General features: G+C 33.7%; 1 long non-coding RNA gene across 1 annotated transcript; it reads left to right on the top strand.

Annotated features, from left to right (window-relative positions):
- Positions 1-9,369: 9,369 nt before the first annotated feature.
- LOC121231807 (uncharacterized) lies at positions 9,370-11,346 on the top strand. Its single transcript, XR_005929865.1, has 3 exons — positions 9,370-9,983; positions 10,113-10,192; positions 11,303-11,346. It is a non-coding gene; the product is annotated as an uncharacterized lncRNA (long non-coding RNA).
- The last annotated feature ends 286 nt before the right edge of the window (positions 11,347-11,632 follow it).

Here is an 11,632-nt window from a genome sequence, read left to right as displayed (position 1 = left end):
TCAATAAACTGTGGGCCTATCGTAGGGTCAGTAAGGGCTAACCAAACCTTAAATATATAGATTTAATAGTCTGATATTCTGTTCTGAGTATGATAATGCTATGCATGTCTGATTATTCTGATATCTGTACATAAGCTTGTTGAGCATGTCTAGTATGTTTTTCTGTATCTGTTTCTGTATATGATTGTGGGGTGGGATTTGAATATGAGGAGGAAGTATTATGTACGGCGATCATTACCTATATTCTGGCAGCTTAGCTGCACATTATTTGACATGTGTCGTAATGACACGATATGGTATATAGGGATGGGTGGGTGTTTTAACCTGACATGGTGTGATGGGATGGTCAGAGTTGGTCTTAGAGGATGGGGGTAAGATTCTGTGTTTTTATCTGTATATCTAATTTTTTGTACTGTATCTGAAAAGCCATTGGCCTGACTCTGTATCTGTATGTTTGCAAGCTTATTTCTGTTAGGTTACACACTGAGTTTACGAAAACTCACATCCGTTTTTCTGTTTTGTTCAGGTAATCCACAGACTTAGGCAGACCGGTGCGGCGGAGACTCAACGGTGATCACTCGACCGTAGACTGTTTAAAATGATTAATTTATGGTTTTATTTACGATTTTGGTTTTCTTCTGAGAGTTTGTAATTTCTGGGACTCTCTGGACTTTATGGTTTTTAATTGTTGATTTTTGGCTTGTTAATAATTTGCATGCCTTGATAAATTATTTTATGAAATTGACGGTTTTTACGTAAAAGAGGTTTTTCCTAAAAATAACAAATCGGGGTTCTAAAATTTATCACATTTATTAAACTTCCGCTATAGTAAGTGTTTGGTAAACAAATTAATTAAATAAACGTTTTTAGTATGATCATGACGAACACAAGGTATCAAAATTGAATGATTTATCAAGTCCATTCCTTGTGACACTACCAGATTCGACTATAACGTCTAGGTCAGGTTGGGGGTGTTACAGTTTACGTCAGAGAATATTTCATGTTCACTCGTATTTTCTTGTAGGGAATCTTTACTGTTTACGCAAGAGAATATTTCCTGTTCCTCTTCATTCATTTATTTCTTTTGCATCATTTTTTCTTAGTCCTGGTAATGGTTACCGAGATGGAATCGTCTACAAGATCCACCATTTTGATTGAAGACGCTGAAGATTTCTCATCTTTAGATTCGAAATCCATTGGGCTGATTATTTCAACCATGAGTTTTTTGTATCCCTTCTTGGTCTTGGCTTGAGCTAACATCACCACTAGCTGTCTATTTTACTTGAAGGAATTTTGTTGTGGTTTGATCCAGGGCTGCGGACTTACATAATCTCATATTCTTGTTGAAAAAATTATCCAAATATTTTGAATCATATTTTTCATCATTAAACTTGTCCCACCATTTTAATTTTGTAGTTTTGAGCTAATAATGGAATTCCAGTACATTGATCTTGCTTATAGGAATAATTCCAAGAAACAATCCAAGAAATGCACAATTTTGAGAAAAAAATAGATTGTTCTGTTAATGTATTTTTGGCTGGATAATCTAGTATCAGAGCCAAGGAGGAGCAGGCATTTCTAAGTTTTGAAAATATTCAATTTGTTTTCTATATTTTCGAGTTCTGATTTAGCTATCTTTATTAATGTATTATTATTTTGCTGAGTATTGATACACAGTCTAGTTAGCCATGGGTTAGGCATGTCAAGGACAAAATATCCTTGTAGGCAACTATAATAATCCAGAAATCCTGATAGTAGAGCCTCCTTCTAAGAAATAAGAAAACAAAAAATGTTTCCTTTCCTTAGAAGAACCAATTCTTCTGCAAGCTTTGTTTCCAATCAATCCCAAAAGTCCGACCAAACCTCAAACAACACTGTTAATGAACAAAAAGAACATTATGAAAATATTCCCCAAAGATTTGATATTTGGACTCTTCCAAGAGTTCCAACAAACCAAGTTTACAAGAAAATAACTTTTGAAAATTTAAATACTTTTTGCAGTTACGTTATAAAAACAAAATAAAGGAGTTTAACTATTCAAAAAGAATATGAAACAATCCAATTATTAGATAAAGTCGTCATTAATAAACTCAAAGAACAAAAATATAAATCTGTCAATTTTGGACTAGTCCAAGTTAGTGTCAAACCTCTTAGTGTTGAAGCCACTAAAAATACTTTAATTTTAATTGTCTTAAGAGACCAAAGACACATCATGTTTAATGACTCATTGCTGGCCTAATACATTTTAATTGTTATCCAAATTTTGTGGTTTTTTTGACTCACAAAAATATTTTACAATCTTTGACCCTCTAAATACATACCCATAACTACAAAATGCTTTCTAATTCGAAAGTACTAACTTTAGTCTATAGACTCCACTTCAAAGCTATGTATTCTATAGTTAATACCAAGGCTTTACTTTAAAGCCCAAAAGGAGAAACCTTTTTAATAGAAACAGATACTTCAAGATCTTATACCACAATCCCAAGAACAATACAATGGCATGAAATAAACCTTCTTGATAGGTGAAAACTTGAGGGTGCTACAGACCCTGTGGCCCCAAATCCAATAAGAATTACTTTGTTAAGTGAAATTTCTCAACACCAATATGGCACAATTGAATTAACATTTAATAGGCCACAAAGAATGCCTCCAAGACATTCCTTTGAAATAGGAAGTACCAGCACAGCTTTTAAAAGGTTAAATTTAGAGGAAGAGAGACCCCAAAATTCACCTAATATGTCACCAACATATTCATCAATGACTAATAATGCAAGACAAGGAAAAAATTCATAAATATTTTTTAAAAAAAAAATTGAATGGTGTAGAAAACACTTCTATTCCAACAAAAATAAGCTAAAAAGAGAAGATTACTTTAAAAATTATAATGATAAAAAATAAAGCATTCTTCAAGAATATTATGAATTTATGAATACCCACAAAATTCATATAAAAATTTTTGAATGGTTTGAAGAATATTATTCAGAATTTGTTAATACAATAAAACATAATACTAGATAGTAGACTAATAAAGGAGAAGTTGAATCTCAACATCCTCCTTTAATAGAGGTTCAATATCTTCACAAAAATACTGGAATAAAAACAAATCCTTTAAGAATGAGAGCTCTTGAGGCAGGAGAACAAATCTCATCAAAATATATTAAAATGATAGTAGAACAAAACAACTATACAAATATCAGTCTTCATACAATAGGAAAAAAATTAGATTATATTGAGAATTTGGTAGAAAGTCAACCGATTAGGAAAGAACTTGTAGCACCCCAAACCCGGCCCAGACGTTATGGTCGGATCCGACATGCCACATTGAAGCATTCAAAACATTTTATATTGTTGATCCAGAAAAAATTACTTAGTGTTTTAAAAGATGATTATAGGTTAAAGTGGATGGAAGCTGTGCACCAGGTAGGAAACCAGAAAAGAGGAGGTGAGTCCATCGGACTGCTTAAGTACCAAGCTCCCTTCAGATCCAATCCTAGACATGCACACCGCCATTGCCACACCTTAACGTCATGTATATTTCTAGGAAACCGATTTGATTAAGTCTTTTTTAGGAAAAGTGATTAATTTTGGAAAATACTTTCATTGCGGAAGCTTTGCTTGTCATCGTGGTATTTTGAAATCAATTGTTGTTTTTGAAAACGCGCCCTAAAGCTTTCCAACTTCAACAGTTAAAATAAGTAATACTTATCTTAGTAACACATATTAACACCATCAAAAATAATTAAGCGGCCTTATTACATTTAAAAACCCAAAACTTCAAACGTAAAAAAAAGGATGTCCAGTTCACCAGAAGAAAATCAAACTTTCAGAACGGGTGGTCACTCCGAATTCCCTCACAGCTCCAAGCCCACTATGGTTGGGGATTACCTGCGTGGATGAAAATAAAAGGGTGAGTTTGGGGAAACTCAGTGTGTAAGGAAAACCCATTCAAAGCCCAAGTCAGCTTAAGCCTATTGGGCCTAAGCCCATTCAGGTAACAGTGGTACTGGACCAGAGCCCTTTTCAGATTACAATAAACTGGGCCTTAGCCCCTTATTCAGATAACAGTATGGCCCATAGGCCCATTTCAAAATACATGCAACATCAATAACATATGCAAGCCCATTTGGGGAGACTACTTAACCCACCAACCACTACACTCCACCCGTACCAGCCCTACACTCCATGTGGGGAATAGCTCAACCCACCCAGCCCAACACTCCACAGTTGCAGCCTTGCTGCTCGGTTAATAGTAAATTGAGGCAAAGCCTCCAGTACGTGGACAAGCCACTTTCAGTACTTCCTCCATCAATATCCCAATCCCATGCATCAGATAATAACAACATGGAATGCAGTAAATAACAACAATCAAACATGAATTTAGGTCAATTTAACCCTAGGGGTATTTCGGTAATTTATCTACTAGGGGTAAAATTATAAATTTTCCACTTTTAAAGGTATTTCAGTAATTTATCTATTTTAGGGTTTTTCATGCATATTCCTACTTTTCACGTACTAACAGAATTATGTACCGAGTGTTCTTACCGAATTGGGCCCGTTGGTCCATCATTCCAATTTTGGCCCATTAAGCCCAAAAATATCGAGGGCACAGAAATCATGCACTTTGCAGTCCAAAATTTGAAGTTTACCAAAAACATTAATCGATTTACCTCACGAGCATTCGCACACTCGCAAATCTACAAAATACCGATTTTCGGCATTTCAGCTTTTCGACTTTTGCCGATCCAGACTAAGAAAGAGGGTGTTAGTTACACACCTGTTTGCGACGATATGCTGACGAGATCCACACACGAACTGCCTACAATTGGATTACTAACACGTTAATCTAACTATTCAAATACAAACTACGTATTAACCCCTTACAATATTCGGCCAACCACACCTACAGATCATAGTAAGCTTATAAGAAATCAATAAGCAACTCATTAACAAATTTTTGTCAATGTTTACCATATAATCATAATTTCACTGCAAGCTGTCTTCCTGAGCAACAGTCACTAAATCATTTATAACTAGAGCTACGAAACTCCAAATCAAGTGCCGTTAATTTTCCCTGAAAATAGACTCATATATCTTATATCCATAAAATTTTCAGAATTTTTTGTTTGGCCAATCAATACCAAATTTTTCTCAAAGTTTCGCATGTTTCACTGTTTGACTAATCTGACCACTCTTCATTATGAATCAAATTTCTCATTGTACAGAATTCAAAATATGTTCTTGTTTATTCCATTTGAAACTAGACTCATTAAGATTTAATTACATAATTTATGCAGCTTCTAACTCATCTCCCACAATTTATGGTGATTTTCCAAAGTCACGTTACTGCTGCTGTCCCAAGCAGATTTATTACCAAATCACACTTTCACACATAACTTGCATGCATGTTTTTTTTTAAACATGTATATCACCAATCAATCATCACATATCTATGATTTTACTTAAGTATAATCTCCATTTCATCATTTTAAAGCACAACATATTAGACGATTTTTCCCCTTAGCATCTAAGCACATGCATTGCTCATTTGTTTGGCTCAACTTCACATATCTTCCATTTTTCATCAAAAGAACATGAAACAACAACCATTTCCTTCATTTTAATTCATGACCAAATGCTCACAATACAACCAAAAACCAAAATATGCTTCAAGAGTTAAGGTAGAATCAAGAAGAACTCATGAACATCAAGATAGAAGCAAACTACCATGAACTTACCTTCAATTTTCTTCCCCAAGTGACCGAACATTCAAGAGCTTTCTCCTCTCCTTTCTCTTCTCTAACTTTAGGCTATGATGAACAAAGATGGACAAAACTTTGTTCTTTTCACCCCTTTTTCTTTTAATAAAATTTCATATTTCATCCATTTCATTTTTTAATACAAAAGACATGAAATTCCAATCATGGAACATTTACCTAACCCATTATCATGGAACATTTACCTAACCCATTATCATGAAACATTTACCTAACCCATTATCAATTTGTATCAATTTGTACCATAAATTATGGATATCAAGTGCACATTTTGTCTACAACAACATGATGGTTGGCCACTTCATGTAAAATGGGAGGTTTGTCATGCAAATCCTCCTATTTTGCACTCCTATTTATTTGGCCACTTCAATTTAGCCTATAGCATTTTCAAACATTTTCACATAGGTCCTATTTCATAATTTCACTCACAAATGACAAAATTAAAGCATGAAATTTTGCCAACATTCACAGAATTCCCGAAAATTGGGGCGTTACAGAACTAGTAAAAGAGGTAACAGAAAAAAGTTCTAAAGAACCAATATTTACACCTTATGAGATTCCAAAACCTTTTCAAAAATCCCAAAATGATTTCTTAACCGAAATCCAAAATAGACTTGATGCTTTGGAAAGTTACAAGTATGAATTAATTGTACCTGAAACACCAATGCAAGCCCAACATTCATTAAATACAGTACACCAATCTCCCAATTTGACTCTGACCAGTCAGATGAACATCAAATTAACAAGATGGCTTGGAAAGAACCAAAAAAATTATATTATCCAAAAACCACTGCACCTGATCTTAATATAGAATAAAAACCTGTTTTTCAGAATAAATACAATGCTAATACAATTTATGAATGGAATATAGACGGAATTTCTGAATACAATATTTTAGTTTATTACAACAAATGACAATGATTTCAAATGTTTATAAAACCCAAAACCAAAATGGATTAATTAGTGATCATACTATAACCAATATTTTAGTCGCTGGATTTATTGGTCAATTAAAAAGATGGTGGGACCATGCACTCACTAAAATCCAACAAGAAGAAATCTTAAAAGCAATAAAAAAAGATGATCAAGGAAAAATTATTTGAGATGAATAAGGAAGATAAATCCAAGATGCAGTAGCAACTTTAATTTTCTCAATCTCTAGACACTTTGTAAGAGATCTTTATCATCTTAAAGATAGAAATTCAGAATTATTATCAAATTTAAAATGCAAAAAATTAATCAATTTTTAATGGTATAAAGATGTCTTTATGACTAGAGTTATGCAAAGATCTGATAACCAACAACCATTTTGGAAAGAAAACTTTCTAGCAGGACATCCTACTTTACTAGGAGAAAAAGTTAGAAATCAAATAAGAAAAAATTACAGAGGTATTATTCCATATGAAAAACTTACATATGGTGAACTAATTAGTTTCACCCAAAAAGAAGGATTAAAAAACTGTCAAGATTTAAAATTACAAAAACAACTTAAGAAAGAAAGTTATCAATGTAGAAAGGAATTAGGATCATTTTGCCACCAATATGACATTAGGAATGAACCTCCTTCTTCTTCAAAAACATGTTGCCCTGTAAAACCAAAAAATAGGAGAAAGAATATTTCAGAATATTATAAAAAACCCAAATATAAAAAAATACAGAAAAGAAAAAAAATAACAAAAAACAGAAAACAAAATAGATAAAACAATAAAATGTTATAAATGTGGAAAACCAGGACACATCTCAAAATATTGCAAAATTAAAAGAAAAATTAATAATTTAAAGCTAGATGAAGAAATAGAACAAAAATTAAATGAGATTCTCTTAGAAACAACTTCTTCTAAAAATGATACATCTAACGAAATCGATGAATTACAAATAGACGAATTACTTACAACATCTCAATCTTCTAATGATGAAAATGAACCCTCAATTAATATGTTAACCAAAGACTAAGAATTTATGATTAAAGTTATTGACAAAATTCAAAACCCAGAACTTAAAAGAGAATACCTTTTGAAATTAAAATAATTATTAAAAGATAAACCAGAAAAAGAAAAAGAAATTATTTCTAGTCAATCACAAATGTATAATATACAAGATAAAATATTTAATAAATATGAAAAAATAAAACCCAAACAAATTACAAATTCTGAATTACAATTAAAAATAAAATAAATTAAATTAGAACTTTCTAAGCTTAAAATGGAACAACAAAAAATGAAAAAACAAATGTAAACATTAAAACATGAAATCCCAGAAAATAGTTTGTTAGAAACTAAACCCGAACCTGAAGAAAATATACAGGAATGTATGATGGTTCTAACTAAAGTATCTATCCAAAGATATTTAATAAAAATAAATATTGTCATAAATAATGAATTTTAATTAGAAACAATAGTCTTTTTTGATACAGGAGCAGACCAAAACTGCATTAGAGAATGGATAATTCCAACAAAATATTATAACAAAATATCAGAATCTCTTAAAGCTGTAAATGGTAAAAAACTAAAAATTACTCACAAAATTTCCATTGCAGAAATTTGCAACAAATGTACAAAATATCAAACATATTTTTTAATGGTAAAAGATATTACCCAATACGTCATATTAGGAACCCCATTCATATAGTAACGCCCCAAAAATTGGGCCTAGAAGAGTTGGGCTTTGAGTCTGGGATTCGGATAGAAGAAAACCTGAATATTGAGAAGTTTTAAATATTACTAGTGTTTAAAAATATATATATATTGATAAAATATTTATGTTATTACTAATATTTTAATTTTTATGAAAATTATTATCATTATAATTATTAGATACAAATATATTTATAAAATTATTGTTGTTAATTTAGTGTTTAAATTAACATATTATTAGAAAATTTTACTGTATCTATTGATTTATGGAAATTATAATAATAATTATTAGGAAAATATATATATTATCGTATTTGAAATTTTCATTATTATGGTTATTATTATTATTTTAGTTTTTAAATAAATTACAATGTATTTAAAGTGTGGGAAAAATTTGGACCAAGACTTTAGCAAAAATTATTATTTTTTCCTCTTAAGAGAATCTGGGCAGTAGGCCTTATTAATAACTTGAGCTGAGTTTTAGCATAAAGGAGCACCTGGCCTAGTGGCTAAGCATGCTAGGTAGTGGGAAGGAGAGTTGGGGTTCGCCTCCCAACATGTGCAAAAGAGTTTTATTTTTTCTTTATATCAGGGAACGACGCAGGGAAGTGTTATATAAATTTGGGGTTAAAAGATAACACAAAAGGGAAGCTCGGCCCAGTGGCAGAGGCGCTGGGAGTGTGGTATAGTGCCTAGGTTCGAGGGTTGGCACACGCAAAGGCTTGTTTTTATTTTAATAAGCCAGATCGCACTAAAGTAAGGTTTAAGAATAATTGCGACCGAGCTACGTCACAAGAAGCGCCTGTAGCTCAGTGGCTGTAGCGTGCTGGGCATATAGAGAGGGCGCAGGTTCGAGTCTGTATGCAGGTGAATTCTGTTTAATTTTTAAAGTGGGTCAGAACTGAAGCAGGTAAGGTTTATAATTAATTGTAACCATATATTACTAAAGGAGAAGCGTGGTGCAGTGGCCAGCAGCTCAGGTGTGGGCGCATGGGCAGACGAGGTCTGGAGTTCGAGCCTCATCTCGCGCAGGAGTGGCTGGGTATTTGCTGCACGCACGGGGAAGGAGTTGGATTCTGACCAGGACTCCTAGCAGCGTGCTGAAGCGGTGCAAGCAGGTGGATAAGGCTGCTCTGCTCTGATAAGGCCAAAAATCAAGGAGCAAATTAGAGAATTGAAATTTAAAAAGAATTCCTATGCACTCATTCGGCCATAGCTAAAGAGTGCCGAATATTTTAGGCCTTTAGGATTTTTTTTTCCTTCTTCTATTTTTTATTCTTTTCTATCCTTCTCTCATCTCTTCCCCTCTTCTCTTTTCTTTCTCCTCTTAATTCTCATCCTATCTTTTTGCCGAACCTAAATCCTTCATATTCTTCTTCTTTTCTCTCTTAAATCCTCAACAAACTGGTTAGCCGAATTTCCATTGAAGCCAAACCTCGTATCTTTTCTTTCAAAACCGAGATCTTACTACTTTGAGGTACTACAAAGGCCGAATCCTTGGTTGAGTATTTTTTCCCTTCTTGTGCGGTAGTTGGATCTACAATCGATTGGGAGTAGTGTCATAACAATATAGGTAAACGCTCGAATCTTTCTTTCGTTATTCATGAATTAAGGTAAAAGCCGAAAAACCCCTATATGCAAATGGTGCCTGTTGGTTGTACTCAAAGGGTTTAGTGGTGATATCTGATTTGTTTTCCTATAGTGTGGATTAAAGGCTACTAATCGAAGGCTTGGATATTTGGAACGACCAGAAATAGATCTAGTCCATTTTTTTCGGCAAAGGTAAGAACACTAGTGCCTAAAGTGTTAATGGTCGATTTTTAGTAAGGAGTTTTGCAGATAAGTTGCTATGGATTCATAGTTAACGTATTAGTAATTGATTGTAGGCAGTTCGTGTGTGGAACTTTTAGCGTTTCGTCACAAACAGTTGTGTAAACGACATCCACTCATAGACTAGATCGGTAAAAGCCGAAAAGCCGAAAAGTCGGCATTTATGAACTTGCGAGCGTGCGAGCGCTTGTGAGGTGGTTTGGTTGTTAATTTTGATAATCGCAAGCAGTATGATTGCAGAGTGCGTAATTTCGTGCACTTCGGTATATTTGGGCTTAATGGGCCGAAAATAGGTTAGTGGGCCAACGGGCCCGATTCGGTAAAAACGCTCGGTAAGTGCTTCTGTTAATGTGTTAATGGTTAGAATATGTATGTAAACTCTAGAATAGTAAATTTTATTAAACTACCCCTAAGTATGAAAATTACCATTTTACCCTTAGGTGCTAAATGACCGTTATACCCCTAGGGTTAATTTTGACTGAAATACATGATATTCTGATTCTGTTTGTTATATGCCATGACATGTATATCTGTTGCATGGGGTTGGGTTTTGTTATGGAGGAAGAACCCGTTCTGGTGACTGTGCCACATATTCTGATATAAGCAGCTTTGCTGCGGATTATAGTTAGTGCCGCAATCGGTGCTAACACTGTAAGTGTAGGGATGGCGTGGGTGATTTATTCCCCACAGGAAGTGTAGGGATGGACGGAGGCAAGTGCAGGGTTGGATGGGGTTATCATGCATTAATCATATGAGTCTGTTTTATTATGGGCCAATTGTATTAAAATGGGCCCAACTATGTTAATATGGGCAAAACCCAATATATCTCGACTTGTAATAGGGCTACGGCCCAGACTGATACTGCTATGGGCTAGGCCCAGTATGCTCTGATATTGTAATAGGGCTATGGCCCAGATTAATACTAATATGGGCTAAGGCCCAGTTAACACTGATTTCTGAATAGGGCTTAGGCCCAGTAAAGCTTGAACTGATTTGGGCTCTGGTTGGGATACTTTACACACTGAGTTTTCCAAACTCACCCCCTTTTTCCCATCTTTGTAGGTGAGCCTTAGATCGATGGACTTGGAGCTGGGCGGGATTCAGAGTGGCCACGAAGATTAAGTTTCTGTTTTCTTTAAAATAAGTTTCGCATTTATTATTTTGATTATTTTTTTCTGGTTTAAGTTGTAATAAGGTCATTCTTTTCATTATTTTTAATATTTTGGGTTATTAAATTGGTTAACTCTAGGGCGCGTTTTATAAAATTACTTATTTTCAAAATATCACGATTTCTGAGCAAAGCTTCCGCAATGAAAATGTTTTCAAAGGAAATAAATATTTTAAATAGACTTAAACTTAATTTATTGTTCATGGACAAGTAATAAGCTTAAA

Source organism: Gossypium hirsutum, chromosome A07 (genome assembly GCF_007990345.1).
Source record: "Gossypium hirsutum isolate 1008001.06 chromosome A07, Gossypium_hirsutum_v2.1, whole genome shotgun sequence".
NCBI classification, from domain to species: Eukaryota; Viridiplantae; Streptophyta; class Magnoliopsida; order Malvales; family Malvaceae; genus Gossypium; species Gossypium hirsutum.
This window is presented reverse-complemented; position numbering and strand designations above follow the sequence as displayed.